At 40.5% G+C, this 12,083-nt stretch overlaps 1 protein-coding gene across 1 annotated transcript in view; it reads right to left on the bottom strand.

The window, feature by feature from the left end:
* CNTNAP2 (contactin associated protein 2) overlaps window positions 1-12,083 on the bottom strand; it is a 1,628,923-nt gene that overhangs the window by 896,051 nt on the left and 720,789 nt on the right. The window lies entirely within an intron of this gene.

Genomic DNA, 12,083 nt, shown 5'->3' with positions numbered 1-12,083 from the left:
TTTTAAATATAATTTAGTATGGGATACCAAAAAGAGCCAACAAAATGTGACTAGTTAGCTCTCCATGGACCACTAATGGTTATGAAGCAAAATATGGGAACTACTGGAGTAGATAAGTTTTGGACCTTGTGTGAGTGCAAAGGAGAAATCACAATAAACTTGCCCCTCCCTCCCACACTTTGTTCCCCTCATGCCAGGGCCAGGAATAATCTGAAACCTTGTGCTCTGGAGAGGGCAAGAACTGTTTCTCCCTAGTGTCCCCTGGGGGTGACAGGAATCCCCAAAGGTGGCAGGGAATAATAGAAAGCAGGGAGGTCTTTCTCCCCTCTTCCCTACTGTGCCAACTACAGATAAAGACGCATGTTACTCCATCCTAAAGGATCCTAAAGGATGGTGTGAACACTTTCCTTGGAGTTCAAAGAGTGTGCAACATAGATAACATGAGCCAGTGCAGAAATCTGAACAAGTGATAATGGGGACTTTAACTGTCTAGATACCTATTGGAAAAACAACACAGGAGGAAACAGACTGTCCAATGAGTTCTTAGAATGTGATAGGGATGGCTTTCTGTTTCAGAGAATGCAGAATGTCACTAAGGGGGCAACTATTTTAGATTTGATTCTTACTGACCGGGGGGGGAGGAGCGGAGGGCGGGATGGTAATCTGAAGGTGAAGGGTAACTTGGGTGAAAAATACACAAAATGATAGCGTTCGTGATTCTGACAAAATAAAGGAGTGAGAACAACAGCAAAGTATCCCAATGTGAAGGAATGATACTAATATGCTGCATCAGGAGCTCTTTAAGGACTTGAAAATCAAAAAGGTAGGGTGACCAGATGTCCCAATTTTATAGGGGCAGTCCCAATTTTGGGGTGTTTTTCTTATATAGGCGCCTATTACCCCCCACCCCCGTCCCGATTTTTCACACTTGCCCTCTGGTCACCGTACAAAAAGGAATCATACAAAAAGCGTAAACAAGGACAAAATTGGTAAAACATTAATATAAAATAATAGCACAAGCATGTAGGGATAAAATAAGAAAGGCTAAGGCACAAAACAAGTTACAACTAGCAAGGAGTACAAAAGACAAGAAGGAGAGGTTCTATAAATACATTAGGAACAAGAGAAAGATAAAGGAAAGAGTAGGTCCATTACTTAATAAAAAATGTGCAAATAACTGATGACAGAGAGAATGCTGAAGTGTCAAATGCCCTTTTTATTTGTCTGTGCTAAAATAGCTAATTGTGACCAAATACTTAACACAATTAATATTAATAAGGGAGAAAATAGGTAAAGAACATGTTAAAGAATATATTGATAAATTAGATATATTCTAGGTGACAGGCCTTGATGAAATTTCCCTTGGAGTACATTAAGAAACTAGCAGAAGCATCCTCAAAATCATTAGCGATTATCTTTGAGAACTCAGGGAGAACAGGTGCATTCCCAGAGGACTGGAGAAGGCCAAACACAGTATCTATCTTCAAAAAGGGGAATAAGGAGGATCTGGGGAATTACAGACCAGTCATCTTTATTTTGATACCCTAAAAGATACTGGAACAAATCATTAAACAACCAATATGTTCAAGCTGAGAGAACAGTAAGGTGATGAGTAATAGCCAACATGGATTTATCAAGAACAAATTGTGTCAAACCAATCTAATTTCCTTCTTTAACACAGTAATCGGCCTAGTGAATGGGGCAAGGGGGAGCAATCGACAGGATATATCTGCACTCTATAAGATTTTTTACACGGTCCCACATGATATCCTCATAAGCAACCTAGGGAAATGTGGTCTAGATAAAATTACCATAAGGTGGTTGAACAATTGGTTCAAACACCATACTCAAATAGTTACTAATAGTTTGCTGTCAAACTGAGAGGACGTGTCAAGTGGGGTCCTGCAGATGTCAGTCTTGGGTCTAGTACTGATAATATTTTCCTTAACAAACAAGATGATTGTGTGGGGATTATGTCTATAAAATTTGTGGATGACGCCAAGCTGGAAGGGGTCGGCAAGCCCTTTGGAAGACAGGATCAGAATTCACAACAATATTGATAAATTGGCAGAATTGGTATGAAAAAAAGATGAAATTCACTATAGACAAATACAAAGTATTTCACTTAGGAAGGAAAAATTAAATGCACAACTAAAAAATGGTGAACAACTGACTAGACCGCAACAACGCAGAAAAGGATCTGAGGGTTATAGTGGATCACAAATTGAATACGAGTCTAAAGCATGATGCTGTGGTGAAGAAGGCAAACGACATTCTGGAATGTTGTAGTGAGGAGGCATGGCCTCCCTCAGAGACGGACGCAAAGGGGTTGCAAGCCGCCTGGTGGGTGGAACAAGGAGGCCATGACCCGCACGCCAGAAGCAGAGGGACGGGACAGGAAGAGGAAGTATAAAAGGCCAGTCCAGCAGCTCACTTGAGAGGGAGCTGTTGAAGGAGACAGATGCTCTTTCTCCACTGCTAGGGTGGGACACCAAGGAGAACTGCTGTGGCCCTGAGGACCAGCCTGTGCTTCCAGAGAGCCCTGGCACTCCCGACGCTGAGAAGCTGCTACTACTACCCTTGGCAGAATATCCCGGGGAGACTGAGGATGACCCCTGGACGCAGGTATACTTGAGGGGGACAGTAAGAAGCAGTCCAGGGGAGCCAGAATAACGTCAAGCTGTAGTGCTGCCGGAAACACAGTCAGCTGACCCAGTGGCGGACCACTCTTGCACTGTTAGGGCCCAGGGCTGGGACACAGTGGAGTTGGACAGGCCCACGTTCCCCCTGCCAGTCCACCCCTGGGGTGGCAGTATTCCCCCTCCTTAGGCCACGAGGTCTGCATTCCTCAGACATCCCTACCTGAGCCCCATTGACTGTAGCTTGGCTCTCGTCTCTACCTGAGCCCTATAGACTGGTTGGATAAACTGCTTCAGCTCTGCCTCACTGCGGGCCAGAGCTTTGATTGCTTGTTGCCCCGCCCTGCTTAAAGGCTGGGTGAATGAACTACTACCACTCTGCCTGCTTGCAGGCCAGAGCCTAGACTGTGCACAGCTCCACCCCGCTTGAAGGACACTGAGAACCATTAATTCCCCCTTCATTTTTTCTTCCTTTGGGAGAATACTCTAGCAGACCAAACTGCAAGGAGGTGTGGCCTCCCTCAGACATGGACGGCCAGCCATGCCAGCTTACAGATGTATTAACAGGAGTGTCATATATGTAAGACAGGTGATGTAATTGTTCTGCTCTACTTGGTACTAGCGAGGCCTCGGCTGGAGTACTGTGTCCAGTTTCAGGCACCACATTTTAAGAAAGATGTAAATAAATTGGAGAGATTCCAGAGGAGAGCAAAAAAAAAAAAATAATTCTAAGAGGTTCTAAAACGTGACCTATGAGGAAAGGTTGAAAGAACTGGGCATGTATAGTTTAGAGATGAGAAGGCTGAGTAGGGACTAGTAACAGTCTTCAAGTATATTGAAGGTTATTATAAAGATGATGGTGACCAATTTTTCTCCATGTCCACCAAGGGTAGAACAAGAAGTAATCAGCTTAGTTTGCAGCAAGGAGATTCAAGGTTAAATATTAAGAAAACCTTTCTAACTATAAGGATAGTTAAGCACTCAACAGGTTACCTAAAGAGGTTGTGGAACCTATTTCATTGGACACTTTTATAAAGAGAGTAGAGGAACAACTGTCAGGGATAGTCTAGTTATATTTAATCCAGCCTCAGCACAAGGGGCTAGACTAGGTGTCCCTTCCAGCCCAACATTTCTATGATTCTATATCATATTGAAAAAGGGATAAGGTGACTTTTTTAGCCTATAGACAGAATAATCTACACATACAGTGAACAAACCATGATTGTGTTTTTCTTAGCTATCTTGACTCCGAGCACAAAACACCACTATGTTTGGTACAAAGGAAAACAATAGTTTACTGAATCATGAAACACCACAGCAGGAAAAAAACCCCACCAGTTTCAGCTAAACTTTGGGGAAAAGCAAATAGAAAAGGAACAGAATAATACAAAAAAGCGTGGAAATAACTGCAAACTTAATATGTATTTTATTCCAGACATGCAGGGAAACAAATATGGAGAGGCCTCTCAGGCTTAAAATTGGTGGCAGGGAATCAAATGACACAGCCTGAAATCTGGTGAACTTTTTGTTTCAGAATGAGCAACACCTGATTTCTCAGGTGGCCAAGCCGCCATGGACAAACAAATAGGTCACTGCTTAAAGAAATCAAAGAGGAGAATGCAAGGCAGAATCATCATGAGCATTCACTCAAGAAAAGAGCTTTGAAGACTGTACGACAGTGTTCAGACTGAGACTGTTCAATTGTATGTGTCTGAAATCTGCCAACCTTACTTTATGAGAAAGGACACAAATGTTATTTCATTTTCTCACTCCCCCAGATGTTTATGGAACCTAAAGAAATTAAGAAGAAATCTGACCTCTCCATTAATAGACTATACATTATGTATAATAATCTATCTCAAAGACTAGAGAATAGTTTTTTTTATGACAAACACTCATACTTAAATTGAAGCCATTACAAAAATACGAGTCTGCTGTTTTTCAGAAGGGAAAGGTCAAATGTGATGATTTAAAAAAATATGCAAAATCAGGATGCTTCTGTCACATTGTCTTGGATCACATTCCACTTATATGGTTGGGAGGAGGGAGATTAAATTAATTCCATAAAAAGGAAACTTTCCCAAATGAGCCAGTTATACAGACCCTCCTAATTTAAATATTGGATTTTTGTTTTGTTTAAAAGGCGAAATGTAACTGAAAGGTGCCTAGGGATGCAGTGGAACAAGTGGGTAGGGTATGTATTCATTGAGAGTATATTTATTTCTCTTTGATGTTAACTGTACATTCGTTGCAGGCTAACAAATAGATCTACATGTTTGCTGCTGCAATTCTCAAAGCCTCTGTGCCCAGGAATGGTTGCCAGCAGACTCATTACAACATTTCTGTGTAACTTAAGTTTGACTTTTACTTAACCTTTTGATGCCTTTTAAGAACATAAGAACATAAGAATGACCCTACTGGCTCAGACCAAAGGTCCATCTAGCCCAGTACCCTGTCTACCGACAGTGGCCAATGACAGGTGCCCCAGAGGGAGTGAACCTAACAGGTAATGATCAAGTGATCTCTCTCCTGCCATCCATCTCCACCCTCTGACAAACAGAGGCTAGGGACACCATTCCTTACCCAAGCTGGCTAATAGCCAATAACGGACTTAACCTCCATGAATTTATCCAGTTCTCTTTTAAACACTGTTATAGTCCTAGCCTTCACAACCTCCTTAGGCAAGGAGTTCTACAAGTTGACTGTGCGCTGTGTGAAGAAGCACTTCCTTTTATTTGTTTTAAACCTGCGAGCCATTAATTTCATTTGGTGGCCCCTAGTTCTTGTACACCTCTACCCCGATATAACGCAACCCAATATAACACGAATTCTGATATAATGCAGTAAAGCAGTGCTCTGGGGGGGCAGGGCTGCGCACTTCGGTGGATCAAAGCAAGTTTGATACAATGCGGTTTCACCTATAATGTGGTAAGCTTTTTTGGCTCCTGAGGATAGCGTTATATCAAGGTAGAGGTGTATTATGGGAACAAGTAAATAACTTTTTTCTTATTTACTTTCTCCACATCGCTCATGATTTTATATACCTCGATCATATTCCCCCTTAGTCTCCTCTTTTCCAAGCTGAAAAGTCCTAGACTCTTTAATCTCTCCTCATATGGGATCCGTTCCAAACCCCTAATCATTTTAGTTGCCCTTCTCTGAACCTTTTCTAATGCCAGTATATCTTTTTTGAGATGAGGAGACCACATCTGTATGTAGTATTCAAGATGTGGGCGTACCATGGATTTATCTAAGGGAATAAGATACTCTCCGTCTTATTCTCTATTCCCTTTTTAATGATTCCTAACATCCTGTTTGTGTTTTTGACCACCGCTGCACATTGTGTGGACGTCTTCAGAGAACTATCCATGATGACTCCAAGCTCTTTTTCCTGATTCGTTGTAGCTAAATTAGCCCCCATCATATTGTATGTATAGTTGGGGTTATTTTTCCAATGTGCATTACTTTACATTTATCCACATTAAATTCCATTTGCCATTTTGTTGCCCAATCACTTAGTTTTGTGAGATCTTTTTGAAGTTCTTCACAGTCTTCTTTGGTCTTAACTAGATGCATGCTTATTTCTGAAGGTAGTACAAAATACAGGAAATGAATAAACCAAATTCTGCTCTCACTTACATTCGTGCAACTCCATTGAATTCATTGGGAACATTGCCCAATAATAATAATAATTTATATTTATTTGATATCTTAAAAAATTAAAAATGCCAACAAATCCTACAGCTCTTAACAATCTGGGGGCCTAGCCCTGAAATCCTTATTCCCTCAAAATATTGACTTTAATAGGATTTTGACAGAGCAAGGACTTCAAGATTTTGCCCTATGCACATAAAACAACACTGAAATAAAGCCATCTTTGGTCTGGAGAGTGGCAGCCAACCAACATCCAACATCCTCATGAAAGGGGAGAAGCACTTTTGGTCAAGGATGCTGAGGGAAAACACTTATTTGAAAAACACCATGGAATTGTTAATGTCCAAACAGAGAAAATCAAGCAGCAATTTTAAAGGTCTTTTAAAAAAGGGTCCATGCTAAAAAAATGGGCATGTTAACACATAAATATACATTGTCACAAATAGAACAATATACATCTTCCAACAAAAGTTCTACTATCCATTCCCTTACTCCTTGAACTCTCAATGGAGGTATTTAGCCATGCACCTGTAATGTCAAGAGGGCAGAATATCAGGCTGTGTTTGCAACTGCTGAGCCATGAAGATCATCCTCATGAAATGTAATATATTAACGTATCTTAAGTATAGAACCATTCACTACAAAGCAGCTGAAATTTAAAAGAAAGCTGTTGACGTTGCGCAATTATAGGAACTCCCATTCATTTTCAAGAGCAGATTTGTAGGAGTCATGTGGGCAGAACAACTAAAGCATTGTTTTGATTCCACTGATTTTTTTTCCAAAGGGAAATCTCAGACTGCACCGTATTTGTTTAAATTCTAGATTTAAAAGAATGAATTGCTTATGACAATTTAGTAGAGCTGTTTAGTAAACAAAAACATTTTTTCGTAAAACTTTCCATTTAATAATGTATTCCATTTTGTTTGTGCACTGTTGTTGTAGCTGTGTTGGTCCCAGGACAGGAGACACACAAGGTGGGTGAGGTAATATCTTTTATTGGATCAACTTCTCTTCGTGAAAAAGACATGCATTTCAAGCCCCACAGACCTGAGGAAGGCTTGAAAGCTTGTTTCTTTCACCAACAGAAGTTGGTCCAATAAAAGATTTTACCTCACCTCCACTGTCTCTCATATATCCCATTTTCTGTCAGAAATGATTCTGATTAAACTTTTCTGTACAGCTCCACCATTTATGTAAGAGGAAAAAGATCTTAGAGAAATAACCTAATTTAATAAGAGCATAGTATGATGTGGGAGACATGGATTAAGGAACAACCTCACTATTCTTACTCCTTAGATTAGTAGGTGGGTTGGGGCTAGAAGTGCAATAGAGGCAATATGTACAAGGGTTGTAGGAACGAGGGGCTGATCCAAGTTCTATGGATGTCAATAAAAATACACCCATTGCCTTCAATGGGCTTCAGCTCAGACCCGGTTGCTTTTTGCTACTCTGGTGACACACAGCCGCCGCCAGAGTGTACTGTTGAATCTGGCCAATCTTCACTTTTGGGGAAACAGCAGCTTGCACATCTGTCTTGAATATTCCCTTTGATATTTATGTGCAGTGGAAGATTCTAGGCAGGATGGGGCTGTCATATCAAGTATGCATGGCAGTCATTTGGGAAGGGCAGGGGGTGTATAGGCAGGAGTAATAGAAGGAAATTGAGCAAAGGAAAATTACAGACAAATATCAGAGAAAATTTCCCAGCAAAGCGGTGAAGTCAAATGTGGAATATACTTATCAAGGCAAACAGAGGCTTATGCCATTTATAACTAGACTAGGCATAACTGGAGATTACATTGTAGGGAACAATTCTCTACAGGCAGTGAGGTGGACAAGATCACCTATCACCCAAAAGAGCGGTTCCATCTTTTATATTTGGATCTTCTTCAATATGTCATAGACAGTTTTTACTAACATTCATTTCAAAGCCTAAAGGCTGTTCTCTTTGACTATGACAGTAACCCTCATAACTTGCTATTTGCAGATATTTGAATGAACAGGTTTTTGTTTACAAGAATGTTTAGAGAATAGTTGTTCTCCATACAAATATTCAGGTTTATATAAAATCAAGTGTACGTGCTATTTTTTAAAAAAAATGTAGTCATCCAACTATGGAGCAGAAATAGTAACATATGATTTAGGTCATACAATAATTAATAAAGCAAATAGTTCAAATGAGCTCTTTGCAAACACGGGACAGACTGAAATTTGTTCAAATAAACTATTTGGCAAATATTTGCAAATGGAACTTGTCAAATAATGGAAACAAATTTGTGGAGCCATTCCAAAATAAACCACAAAAGTTCAATTTGCTGCTAGTCATGGAGTAAGAATATTTGTTTTGGAACTGTGTATTGCTGTGTGTTTTGTGTACTTTGAATATTTGTGTGACTTTTGAAAGTGTTTTACAAAAATGTTGGTCAATCTCAAAAATATATCCTTTGTATATGAAGCATATTATTCATTATTCATGTTTTGTGGTTGCTATTTCTTATTATCATCTCTTCTCCTATTAAAAAGGTTCAGGCATCCAATGAAGGTGCAAAAATACAACATATGACCACATCCAAACAATGCTTTCCATCCTTTATATAGCACTTCAACACCAAAAGTCCTTCTATTGTTTTCAGTAAGCATTGCCAAATGTTCTGCTACGGTACTGCTGTTGCCATTTTGTAAGCATTCATCCGTCTCAGGACAGAGATAGAGGAACTATTCATCTGGTAATGATACCGTAGAAGCTTATTATGAACTTCATGAATCAGTAGTGAAATGTACTGTATTCCACTAGTCATAGCCTCCAGATGCCTTTGCTTTACTGCCTGTCTCAAGATTTCATAAATGTGGCCATGATGAAAGTATTCAAGTATGACTGCACATGGCTCTGCTCTCTGCTTTCAAAGGAGTGGAAAATAAAGCTTCCATCAGTTCTACCTTAACTGACTCGTGGACATTTTCCCTTTGGAAACATTGCTTTTTAACAAAGGACGTCACTGACAGTGTAAAGGCCTCCTCTCAACCTTACTGAGGATGAAATGGTGTCTCCTGGTAAGATATAGGACTTGCTAAAGTACCCTTGGAAGTAAATGTTAACACTCCCATTGACTATAAAAGGAGCAGTTCCACAGTATGTGATCTTCTCTTTGCTGAGGCTATTTCAAGCATCTTCCCTCCTTCTACTCTATCTGCTCCATTAACGGAATCTTTGATAAGACAGTCCACAAACCCCTATGCAGGACCAATTTCGGCTTTCTTGGCATTAAACTTAACTAACCAACTGGTAAACATTAGACAATGTAAAGTCCACTCTGTACAGTGCCTTAGTGTGAGGTTACTCCTTCAGTTCCTAACTGGAGCCTTCTAAGCCCACATCACCAGACTTCTCTCAATTAAACCCAGGAATCCTCCCTTAGGGAAGCCTCGCTTGCAAACTTGCTTCCATTTTTTTTTTCTTTTCTTTTTCTCCTTTGTTTTTCCCCTACAACTGTAGTGCCTCCTTCCAGGCTTGATACTGCTGCTAGGTCTTGTAGGCTGCAGGGGCTACCTGTAACCCATCTCCAGGACTTTTAGCCCCTTCCTGCCCTGGTCCAGTGGAGGGTTTGTCCACTCTGTCACAGAGTGAAATAGGACTCTTACAAGCATGCTAAACAGCTGAATGATATAGGTAATAGAACCTACATTAGAGGGATTCACAATAGGTTCTTTCAGTGGGCGATTCGACCTGCATAACTCAGAAATTTTGCCCCATCTGTATATGTATGAGGATATGTTTCTCTGGACTATCTTCACATAGGGACAGACTCTGGTTTATTGATTTCAATAAAGATACACTAGGGATTGATTTGACTAATAGCCCTGATATTAAGATATTACTATCAACATTTTCAAGTGTGAGTTCTTAAAATTAGGCACCTATATCCATAATTAGGCACCTAAGTATAAGTAGACAGCTTTGCAAAGAAACTGAGCGTCTGCAGCTCTTATTTCCTTCAATGAGACCTGGGGTGCTCAACACTGAAATAAATCAGACTGTTTTACTCAGGTGCCTACATTTAGGCACAGAAGTGTGAAATTCTAATCTGTAGGGGTAAATTTTTCAAAATCATCCAAATGACTTTTGAGAAATCTGATTTTCAAAAGTAGGAAGGAGAGAGACAATAAGACTTAAAACTCCTAAATGTCTGAGGGCTGGTCTCCACTACTGGAGAGATCAATGCTGCTGCAATTGATGCAGCAGGGATCGATTTAGTGGATCCAGTGAAGAATCAACAGCAGAGAGCTCTCCGGTCAACCCCGGTACTCCAGCTCTCCAAGAAGTGTAAGGCAAGTCGACCGGAGACCATCTCCCATTGTCTCAGCACCATGAAGATACCATGGTAAGTCGACCTAAGCTACGTCGATTCCAGCTACGTTATTCACATAGCTGGAGTAGTGTAACTTAGGTCGACTTATCCCCGTAGTGAAGAAAGCCTTAAGTCTCTTTTGAAAATGGACTTAGGCTCTAAATCACTTAGGCGCTTACGGAAATATTCCCTAGGTCTTCTGAATAAGGACTCAATTCTGTCCTCAGATACATCTGTCAGGTTTCAGAGTAGCAGCCGTGTTAGTCTGTAGTGCCTCCTTCCAGGCTTGATACTGCTGAGACTAAGGTGCCACAAGTACTCCTGTTCTTTTTACAGATACATCTGTGCAATTCCCACTGACCTCAGTGGGATTTTCAGAGGTGCATGCCAGGAAAACACTCACCCCTAAATATAGTACACCTAGTACTCTGTAGTGTCTCAGTGTAGTGCAATTGTTCTCCTTAATCAGGACTACATTTTTAAATATTTGAAAATCCAGGTGCTTTCACTGCATAGTTGGCCTTCATTCAAAAGGGCTATAAATCTCCAGTTTTTAACAAAGAGTGAACAATTCAGCCTTCTTCCAAAAAGCACACATAGTAATACATATGCTATTCTCCCTTCATGATTGTCACAGATGCCCTAACTAAGGCTCTGCTTACCACTCAGCAAACTAGACCTTTTCCCCCAACACACACTCCAGTGTGGCATGCTGGGAATTCTGAGACAGCTTCGGGTACATTTTAAATAGAAGGGTTTTACTGAATTAAATATGAAAATTAATAACATTAATACACTATCGCTTGTGTTACTTATTTTCATGTTAAATTTAATTGTCTAAGCATTTGGGTTTCTCTCCTCATCAAATCCAGAATTCTGACTACTTTCACTAATACTTAAGGCAAGTCAACACTACAGGGCTAAGTCGACTTAAGTTACGTAACTCTAGCTACATGAATAACGTAGCTGGAGTCAACGTATGTTAGGTCGACTTATTTCAGTGTATACATTGTGCTGGGTTGATGGGAGAAACTCTCCCGTTGATTTACCTTATGCTTCTCATTCTAGTGGAGTACCGGAGTGAACAGGAGAGCGATCGGCAGTCGATTTAGTGGGTCTTCATTAAACCCGCTAAATCGACCCCCGGTGGATCGATTGCCACATGTCGATACCCTGGTAAGTGGAGATAAGCCCTTACTAACCTTCTTTACACTTATGTCCCCTCGCTGAACTCAGTAGGATGGCATATGGGTAACCGCAAGCAGCATTTGGCCCTTTCCTTTTTATTTTATCTACTCATTATTTATTGATAAGCCTCAGAGATAGGTACAGTATGAGAACATAGATAAATAGACTGGCAGATCCAAACTGCCCAATTTCTCCAGGGTTCATAGATTAGGATCACACTTTTCATTTGAGCCTGCTTCTGAAAGCTGGGGAGCAC

Source organism: Trachemys scripta, chromosome 2 (genome assembly GCF_013100865.1).
Source record: "Trachemys scripta elegans isolate TJP31775 chromosome 2, CAS_Tse_1.0, whole genome shotgun sequence".
In the NCBI taxonomy this organism is placed as follows: Eukaryota; Metazoa; Chordata; order Testudines; family Emydidae; genus Trachemys; species Trachemys scripta.
This window is presented reverse-complemented; position numbering and strand designations above follow the sequence as displayed.